Source organism: Fundulus heteroclitus, chromosome 1 (assembly GCF_011125445.2).
Source record: "Fundulus heteroclitus isolate FHET01 chromosome 1, MU-UCD_Fhet_4.1, whole genome shotgun sequence".
NCBI lineage: Eukaryota > Metazoa > Chordata > Actinopteri > Cyprinodontiformes > Fundulidae > Fundulus > Fundulus heteroclitus.
In genome coordinates, this window is record NC_046361.1 from 41,685,533 (window position 1) to 41,696,412 (window position 10,880).

Genomic DNA, 10,880 nt, shown 5'->3' on the forward strand with positions numbered 1-10,880 from the left:
CATGTGACATCCAAAATGGGACAGAAAACTGACACATGGCTGAAAGTCACTTGAAAATTTTAAAATGTTAAGAGGAAGTGACTGTGCGAATTTCAGGCTCCTACATTAATCACAGCCACTGCAGTGGATGTTGAAAGTTGCTATTCTATCCGAATGGAGCATGTCCCTCTGGCCCTCAGAGTTCCGTCGTCATGGAAACTCACTGACACAGCTGCAGCGGCCAGTCTCCCGAAGTGCAGAGACTTTGTCAGACTCTGCCTCATTGAAATAGAATGGAGAACTTTGCCTCAAACAACGCTCCATATCTCCTGTTCTGTAAATGGTAGAGACATAATTTTTTCAGCGTTTAGTTCGTAACGGATAGGAGAACAAGAAAAACTATCGGTTTTTGCTAGAAATATTTTAATTTAGGCGTAAAAAAATTATGATATAAAGAGGATTTTTATGAAATTTGAGAAATCCTCTACAAACGGTCCCGAACAAATCGCTGTAGCTGAAAAAGTATAAGAGATATCAAAATAATTCTTTCACTCTGAGTATCAGCAGGCTTTTGAGGACTATGGAGTTCATTTTTAGGTTTGTACAAAAATCGGTGTAGGCACAGCGACGATGTAAAAAGTGGATGATGTGGAAGAATGAAGCTCCAAAGCGTTTTAAGGATTTTGCACATTCGCTACTCCCGAACAAATTGTTCCTGCGGAAAAACCGTAACAGTTATCCACAAAATTCCTTTTTTATGAGTGCCAGAAGGGTCGGGACATTCATGTGTGAAAGTCTCATGCCTGTACATAAAATGGTTTAGGAGTAGCGACGATGTAGAAAAGTGCCTCATTTGGGGAGATTGAAGTCTGAATCTGTTTTAGCATTTTCCCAAAACGCTACTCCCGAACAAATTGTTCCTGCGGCAAAACCGTAACATTTATCGACAAAATTTCTCTTTTGTGAGCGCCAGAAGGGTCTGGACATGAATGTGTGAAAGTCTCGTGCCTGTACATGAAATGGTTTAGGAGTAGTGACGATGTAAATACATGTGATGTTTTGGATTTCCAGGTGTCATTTTTGAAAACCGCTCCATAGGAAATGAATGGGGAAGGTTTCGGGTTAGTGTCGCTCTGAGGTGATTTGCGAAAAATCTATAAATCCCACACCAATGATGGTTACATTTTCCGAATCCAGACAAAAATTCCTACGTTTTGATGTATAATTTATGTGGATAGGTTGAAAATTGAGCGAGTGAGAAGAAGTTGTTCGGAGAAGAAGAATTTGTTGAATTTCTAGAGTGCGCACTCTAAACGAGGCTCCTTGACGACCATAGCAACGCATGTTATTTGCTGAATTTCTTGAAAAACCAAAATTATTTTAAAGACGTACTATGCGAAAATGGTGAAAGATATGAAAAAGCTGAAACATACCATAATAGCCAAAAGATATCACTACATTTCAAAAGTTGAATGACGTTTCTAGCTGAAAGTAGGCTGAAGCAGTAAGATGTTAAAAAGCTGAAATATTTGAAGAATTTGAAGGATTCTCCATTCAATTTCAATGAGAGCAAAAAACGCACAAAAAGTTAAATATTTTAAATATTATAAAAGTTATAATTACAAAAAGTCTTAGCAGTAATGTCCTGAAGGAGCTGAACGTTTTGATACCAGAATGGTTGAAATCGGTTGAAAAATGCGGAACTAGTTAGAAGTCGAAAAACGTACGGAATAATAATAATAATAAAAAAAAATACAGAAAAACAGGAAAACAATAAGTGAGAATGCTGTATAGCATTCTCACTTGATAATAAAAATAAAGAAAAACAGGAAAACAATAAGTGAGAATGCTGTATAGCATTCTCACTTGATAAAAATAAAGAAAAACAGGAAAACAATAAGTGAGAATGCTGTATAGCATTCTCACTTGATAAGTGAGAATGCTGTATAGCATTCTCACTTGATAAAAACTAGAAAAGGCTGTTCCTGCGAAACAGCAGTGAGAATGCTAATCTGCAGAATGATTGAGCAGAAGATGCAGAAAACATTGAAATCAGATTTGAGGAATTTGAAAAAGTTTGAAGAATTGAAAGAAATAGAAGAATTTGAAGGATTTTGAAGTTTGAAAAATTTGAAGAAATTTGAAGAATTTGAAAAATTTGAAGAATTTGAAAAATTTGAAGAAATTTGGAGAATTTGAAAAAGTTTGAAGGAATTTGAAAAATTTGAAGAAATTTGAAATATTTGAAAATTTTCAAAAAATTTGAAGGAATTTGAAAAATATGAAGAATTTTAAAAATTTAGAAGATTAGAGAATTTGAACAAATTTGAAGGAATTTGAAAAATTTGAAAATTTTTAAAAAAATTGAAGAATTTGAAGATTAAGAACAACTAAAAAAATTCTGAAGAAATTTAGCAAGGCGCCTGCCTCGTGGTACCGTCAAAAATACTAACGGGGAGTAACACTGCGAATTTCAGCTTCCTACGGTCTTCACAGCACCCACAGTGCCCTTCGAAAGGTGCCATGTTAAGTCAATGGACCTCCTAGAAGCCTCTGGCTAAAAGGGTTGTCATGGAGACTCCCTCACAGCTGTAGCCCTCTATTTGTCTGTAAAGGCAGAACAACCCCGGCTAAGCAGAAGTTGGTAGGACCTTTCTAATGCTACTTCTGGTTAGCAACATGCTAACCGTTAGCCGCTAGCATGGTTGTGTTCAGTATCACCGGGTGATTGTACTCTGTCAGTTTGGTCCAAATCCTGTACTGGGAAGTGCCTCAAAAAGGGGTGCCAATACTTAATGTCACCAAACGTGACCAAAGTTCATGGGTCAGATTGGCCTCCTTTAGCAACGCAGCCTCACCACATCTGGGCCAAGAACTCAACATTTGACCAAAATGGTCAGTAGCGCCATTTCCCACATGTGGGGGGTGCTGTATTGGCCAATTGGGTCGTGTCTGGGCATCATGCCAGGTCCTGTTGGAAGCAAAGGCCCAATAGGAAAGCATGTGAAATCCAAAATGGGTCAGAAAACTGACACATGGCTGAAAGTCACTTGAAAATTTTAAAATGTTAAGAGGAAGTGACTGTGCGAATTTCAGGCTCCTACATTAATCACAGCCACTGCAGTGGATGTTGAAAGTTGCTATTCTATCCGAATGGAGCGTGTCCCTCTGGCCCTCAGAGTTCCGTCGTCATGGAAACTCACTGACACAGCTGCAGCGGCCAGTCTCCCGAAGTGCAGAGATTTTGTCAGACTCTGCCTCATTGAAATAGAATGGAGAACTTTGCCTCAAACAACGCTCCATATCTCCTGTTCTGTAAATGGTAGAGACATAATTTTTTCAGCGTTTAGTTCCTAACGGATAGGAGAACAAGAAAAACTATCGGTTTTTGCTAGAAATATTTCAATTTAGGCGTAAAAAATTATGATATAAAGAGGATTTTTATGAAATTTGAGAAATCCTCTACAAAAGGTTCCCGAACAAATCGCTCTAGCTGAAAAAGTATAAGAGATATCAAAATAATTCTTTCACTCTGAGTATCAGCAGGCTTTTGAGGACTATGGAGTTCATTTTTAGGTTTGTAAAAAAATCGGTGTAGGCACAGCGATGATGTAAAAAGTGGATGATGTGGAAGAATGAAGCTCCAAAGCGTTTTAAGGATTTTGCACATTCGCTACTCCCGAACAAATTGTTCCTGCGGAAAAACCGTAACAGTTATCCACAAAATTCCTTTTTTATGAGTGCCAGAAGGGTCGGGACATTCATGTGTGAAAGTCTCATGCCTGTACATAAAACGGTTTAGGAGTAGCGACGATGTAGAAAAGTGCCTCGTTTGGGGAGATTGAAGTCTGATCCTGTTTTAGCATTTTCCCAAAACGCTACTCCCGAACAAATTGTTCCTGCGGCAAAACCGTAACATTTATCGACAAAATTTTCTCTTTTGTGAGCGCCAGAAGGGTCTGGACATGATTGTGTGAAAGTCTCATGCCTGTACATGAAACGGTTTAGGAGTAGCGACGATGCGAAAACATGTGATGTTTTGGATTTCCAGGTGTCATTTTTGAAAACCGCTCCATAGGAAATGAATGGGGGAGGTTTCCGGTTAGTGTCGCTCTGAGGTGATTTGCAAAAAATCTATAAATCCCACACCAATGATGGCTACATTTTCCGAATCCAGACAAAAATTCCTACGTTTTGATGTATAATTTATGTGGATAGGGTGAAATTTGAGCGAGTGAGAAGAAGTTGTTCGGAGAAGAAGAATTTGTTAAATTTCTAGAGTGCGCACTCTAAACGAGGCTCCTTGACGACCATAGCAACGCATGTTATTTGCTGAATTTCTTGAAAAGCCAAAATTATTTTAAAGACGTACTATACGAAACTGGTGAAAGATATGAAAAAGCTGAAACATACCATAATAGCCAAAAGATATCACTACGTTTTAAAAGTTGAATGGTGTTTATAGGTAAAAGTAGGCTGAAGCAGTAAGATGACAAAAAGTTGAAATATTTGAAGAATTTGAAGGATTTTCCATTAATTTTCAATGAGAGCAAAAAACGCACAAAAAGTTAAATATTTTAAATATTATAAAAGTTATAATTACAAAAAGACATAGCAGTAATGTCGTGAACGAGCTGAACGTTTTGATACGAAAATTGTTTAAATCGGTTGAAGTATGCAGGAGTAGTTAGATGCCGAAAAACGTACGGAATAATAATCAAGACCTGAAGGAACTTAATAAGTGAGAATGCTGTATAGCATTCTCACTTGATAATAATAATAAAGAAAAACAGGAAAACAATAAGATAAAGAAAAACAATAAGATAAAGAAAAACAGGAAAACAATAAGTGAGAATGCTGTATAGCATTCTCACTGACTAGAAAAAGCTGTTCCTACGCAACAGCGAGTGAGAATGCTAATCTGCAGAATGATTTGAGAAGAAGATGCAGAAAACATTGAAATCAGATTTGAAGAATTTGAAAAATATAAAAATTTGAAGGAATTTGGAGAATTTGAAAAAGTTTGAAGAATTGAAAGAAATAGAAGAATTTGAAGGAATTTGAAGAATTTGAAAAAAATTGAAGAATTTGAAAAAATAGAAGAATTTGAAAAATTTGAAGGAATTTGAAAAATTTGAAGAATTTGAAAAAAATTGAAGAAATTTGAAGAAATTGAAAAATTTGAAGAAATTTGAAAATTTTAAAAATGTGAAGAAATTTGAAGAATTTGAAAAAATTGAAGGATTTGAAAAATTTGAAGAAATTATAAAAATTTTAAAAATGTGAAGAAATTTCAAGAATTTGAAAAATTTGAAGAAATTGAAGAAATTTGTAAAATATGAAGAATTTGAAAAAAATTAAAAATTTTAAAAACGTCAAGAAATTTGAAGAATTTGAAAATTTGAAGAAATTGAAGAAATTTGTAAAATTTGAAGAATTTGAAAAAATTGAAGAATTTGAAAAATTTGAAAAAATTTGAAGAATTTTGAAGAATTTGAAGAAATTTGAAAAATTTGAAGAATTTGAAGAATTTGTAAAATTTGACGTAGGCCAAATTTCTTGTGGAGCTTTCTCTCTAAAGGAAGTACAGACTCTGTTAAGCAGAAGTTTGTACGAGCTTCCTAGAGCTACTTCCGATTAGCAACATGCTAACCATTAGCCGCTAACAAGGTTGTGTTCAGTATCACTGGGGGATTGTACTCTGTCAGTTTGGTCCAAATCCTGTACTGGGAAGTGCCTCAAAAAGGGGTGCCAATACTTAATGTCACCAAACGTGACCAAAGTTCATGGGTCAGATCCGCCTCCTTTAGCAACTCAGCCTCATCACATCTGGGCCAAGAACTCAACATTTGACCAAAATGGTCAGTAGCGCCATTTCCCACAGGTGGGTGGTGCTGTATTGGCCAATTGGGTCGTGTCTGGGCATCATGCCAGGTCCTGTTGGAAGCAAAGGCCCAATAGAAAAGCATGTGAAATCCTAAATGGGAAAGAAAAGTGACACATCGCTGAAAGTCACTTGAAAATTTTAAAATGTTAAGAGGAAGTGACTGTGCGAATTTCAGATTGCTACATTACTCACAGCAACTGCAGTGAGTGTTGAAAGTTGCCATTCTATCCGAATAGAGCCTCTCCCTCTGGCGCTCAGAGTTCCGTCGTCATGGAAACTCACTGACACAGCTGCAGCGGGCCAGTCTACAGAAGTGCAGACACTTTGTGTCAGAGTCTACCTATTGGGTTATAATGGAGAACTTTGCCTCAAACAACACTCCATATCTCCTAAACCGTATATGGTAGAGACGTAATTTTTCCAGCGTTTAGTTCGTAATGGATAGGAGAAAAAGACAAACTATCGGTTTTTGCTAGAAATATTTTAATTTAGGCGTAAAAAATCATGATATAAAGGGGATTTTTATGGATTTTCAGAAATCCTCTGAAAACGGTCCCGAACAAATCGCTGTAGCTGAAAAAGTATAAGAGATATCAAAATAATTCTTTCACTGTGAGTATCAGCAGGCTATTGAGGACTATGGAGCTCATTTTTATGTTTGTACAAAAATCGGTGTAGGCACAGCGATATGTAAAAAAGTGGATGTTGTGGAAGAATGAAGCTCCAATGCGTTTTAAGGATTTTGCACATTCCCTACTCCCGAACAAATTGTTCCTGTGGCAAAACCGTAACAGCTATCGACAAAATTCTTTTTTTGTGAGTGCCAGAAGGGTCGGGACATTCATGTGTGAAAGTCTCATGCCTGTACATGAAACGGTTTAGGAGTAGCGACGATGCGAAAACATGTGATGTTTTGGATTTTCAGGTGTCATTTTTGAAAACCGCTCCATAGGAAATGAATGGGGAAGGTTTCGGGTTACTGTCGCTCTGAGGTGATTTGCGAAAAATCTATAAATCCCACACCAATGATGGTTACATTTTCCGAATCCAGACAAAAATTACTACGTTTTGATGTATAATTTATGTGGATAGGGTTAAAATTGAGCGAGTGAGAAGAAGTTGTTCGGAGAAGAAGAATTTGTTGAATTTCTAGAGTGCGCACTCTAAAAGAGCCTCCTTGACGACCATAGCAACGCATGTTATTTGCTGAATTTCTTGAAAAGCCAAAATTATTTTAAAGACGTACTATACGAAAATGGTGAAAGATATGAAAAAGCTGAAACATACCATAATAGTCAAAAGATATCACTACATTTTAAAAGTTGAATGACGTTTCTAGCTGAAAGTAGGCTGAAGCAGTAAGATGTCAAAAAGCTGAAATATTTGAAGAATTTGAAGGATTTTCCATTCATTTTCAATGAGAGCAAAAAACGCACAAAAAGGTAAATATTTTAAATATTATAAAAGTTATAATTACAAAAAGACATAGCAGTAATGTCATGAACGAGCTGAACATTTTTATACGAAAATTGTTTAAATCGGTTGAAGTATGCAGGAGTAGTTAGATGCCGAAAAACGTACGGAATAATAATCAAGACCTGAAGGAACTTAATAAGTGAGAATGCTGTATAGCATTCTCACTGATAATAATAAAGAAAAATAGGAAAACAATAAGTGAGAATGCTGTATAGCATTCTCACTGATAATAAAGAAAAACAGGAAAACAATAAGTGAGAATGCTGTATAGCATTCTCACTGATAAGTGAGAATGCTGTATCCACCTTATTTTCGAACGCGGAAGTAACTACGGGTCCAACTTCCGTTTGTGTGTGCCGCACTTCCGTTTCAGCGCTTCCCTCGGCCAAATAACATTAGTTTGACTGAAATGATCAACTGTCGCGGCAACAGTGTCAAAACTTGCAGAGCAATCGAAGTGGCAGGTCAGGGCCACAGCTTCAAACTATTCATGAGTGAGTGGATGATACAAAGAAGTGGCCTCATATAACGTACGAGGACATTTTAACCTGTTTTGTGTCGTTACTTGGTGCGGACGGCTCTGCTGTGCGACTTTACCGAAGCGAACCTCCGCAGTGAAAGAGTTGGATCGGTGTTAATAAATATCAACATGGATGACCTGGTATTCATGGAGGCTGATGTCCGTTCAAGCTAAAACTAGTCCGACGTTCACGCTGCTGGATTCTGACTGCATCAATCGGCTCTACGAGACCTCAGAGCGCTCTGATGCTGCGGCTCCAGGGAAAGCCTTCAGTCATGCAGCGGCGACTTATGGAAGGTAGGCTGATGAATTATCTGATTCAGAAACATACTGGCCATTGGCTCGTTGTGATTAGATTGCTGGTCAGTTAATTTTGTAATGTTTGGGATTTAACTGATGTTATGAGAGGATATCAAAACATTAGCTTACCTGTCTCCTCTCCTCTTGACGTCTCTTGGTTTTGTTTTTTTTATGGAACTTCGCAGCCCAGACACTTTTCTGGCGTCATGTGGTCTTATGTTGGTCTTTTGTCCACAAAATGAAAAAAACATACGGTCGCTTCGGTGGTTTCTTCAGATTTTAAGCTTTTAACTACAGGCGAAGGGATTCCTCATTCTTCGGCTGAGGGTGAATGAAGTAAGGCGCCTCGTATCCACAGCTTTTGTACACGGTCGATGATTAAAACACTCCTGCTCCACGTAAACCTTTCTTTTACACCCGTTACTATGACAACCTCTAACCACACAAATGATCCCGGTCTTCCTCGAAGTCATAATGACGAGTAATTTGAGACGAAGTAGCCGCATGAGCCGCTTCTCAGATAGCTAAACACTGACAGGAAGTGAGCGGGCGGAAGTCTCGCCCAAACAAACGTCAACTCGCTGCCTCCATGTTTCCGTCAAAAACAAGGTGGATAGCATTCTCACTGATTAACACAAAGTGGCGTAGCCTGAACTATTGGTGTCTGATTTATAAGGTGAACATAGAAAACTCATACTTTGTGTTGTGACAATTATTAATCACAATATGATACTATAAGTTTTTTTTTTTTCTTTCTTTCTCCAGATTTAGGGTGGGTTACATCATCATTGTTTATTTTTCAACATAATTGTTCAAATTTATCAAAGTGAAGCGTTTTCAGCTGCCGGTGGCATGTTTGCTGCTCATAGCAGTAACCCTGATTTTAAATGAGGGCTGTCCCTTTAAGGCTCTGTTGCAGGCCGTTGGAGGAGAAATCTCTTGTAGGCTTGGACAGTGTTGATTTTGGCGGTTGGCAAAACTAGAGTGTGACTGGATTGGGATGACAAGCAAGGTAGATGGGGATGGTGAGGATGGTGATATGGATTTTGATGATTGGATTCCGGTAGACAGAGGAAGAGGTAGAGGTAAGGAGAAAAGTTTGAAAGATGATAGAGAGCATGCTAGCCAAATTAGTAAGAGAAGTTTAGAAGATTGTAGTTCAGATGAAGAAAACAGAGTGGTGAGGAGGAAAGTGATAAATGAGGAATTTAAGGTGATACTTAAGTTCAGGAAGGAAGATGAGAACATAAATTTAAGTCCGATAGCAGTTTCTAGAGAAATAAAAAAGAAAATAGGGGAGGTGGAGTTTGTTAAAATATTGCGAGATGGAAACATGTTGATAAAATGTAAATGTGAAGATCAAAAGAATAAAAGCATGAAGATTGATAATATTTGTAAAAAGGTTGTGAGTGAAAGAAAAATTATTGGTGAAAATAGAGTATCGCGTGGTGTAATCACTGGTATTCCGCTTGAGGAAGATTTAGAAAAACTTAAAAGAAACATATCTGGTGGTGAAGTGTGTAGATTGAAAAGATTGTTAAAATCTGTGGATGGGGAAAAATAGAAAGTTTATCTGTACTTCTGGAGTTTCAAGGTAGTGTTCTTCCTGATAAGGTAAATATTGGTTTATGAGTTTTCCCGTAAGGCCTTATATCCCTCCTCCTTTGAGATGTTTCAAATGCCAAAGGTATGGACACATTGTGTGTGTAAAGGGAAGCAAAGATGTGCAAAATGTGGTGGAGAACATCGATATGAGGAATGTGGAGCGGGCGTACAGTTGAAATGTTGTAATTGTGGTGGTCAGCATAATGTAGCATATGGAGGATGTGAAGTAAGGAAAAGAGCAGCAGAAATACAACAGATGAAAACAGTTAAAAACATTACTTATGCAGAGGCAGCAAAAAGTGTTCAAGAAAAAAGAATAATTCAGAAAAGTCAACAAGTGTCTTCTAGTCCAAGTTCTGGGCTCAGTCAAAGAACAATGGCAGGAACAGAAATCACAATGGATAAATTAATCTTATTTATGGCATATGTTATCAATTGTACTGATCAAGTGAAACAGAAAACTGAAAAGATCAAAATTATAGTGAAAGGTGCAGAAAAGTTTTTAGCTGTGAAAGATTTATCTTGGGAGTTGATAAATAAAAGGCTTGAGATAGATGGAAAACAAGGTGGAGGAAGACTTTAATGTTTATTTTACAATGGAATGCAAGAATTTTATTAGCAAATGGACAAGAATTTAAAGGATATTTAAGTTATTTGGAAAATAAACCAGATATTATTTGTGTTAAAAAAACATGGCTTAAACCAGAGTTAGATTTTGTTATAGCAGGATATGATAGTATTAGAAGAGATAGGGAGCAAGAAAGTGGAGGAGGATGTGTAATATTTAAAAAAAAAAGGAATACAGTATAGATTTCTAGGGAAAGGAACAACACTAGAGTGGTTAGCTGTGGAAATTTGGATTAATAAAGAAAGTATTAAAATATTAAATTTTTATAATCCGTGTAAAAAACTGTATTTGGATGAAATGGAGGAAATGTTTAAAAATATAGGAAGGAAGATCATTTGTTGTGGAGATTTTTAATGCTTTTAGTACTTTGTGGGGTAATAAGGATGATACTAATGGAGAAGTGGTGGAAGAAATAATGGATAGAAATCAATTGGTTTGCCTTAATAATGGAGAAGGGACAAGGATTAATATTAGAAATGGATGTG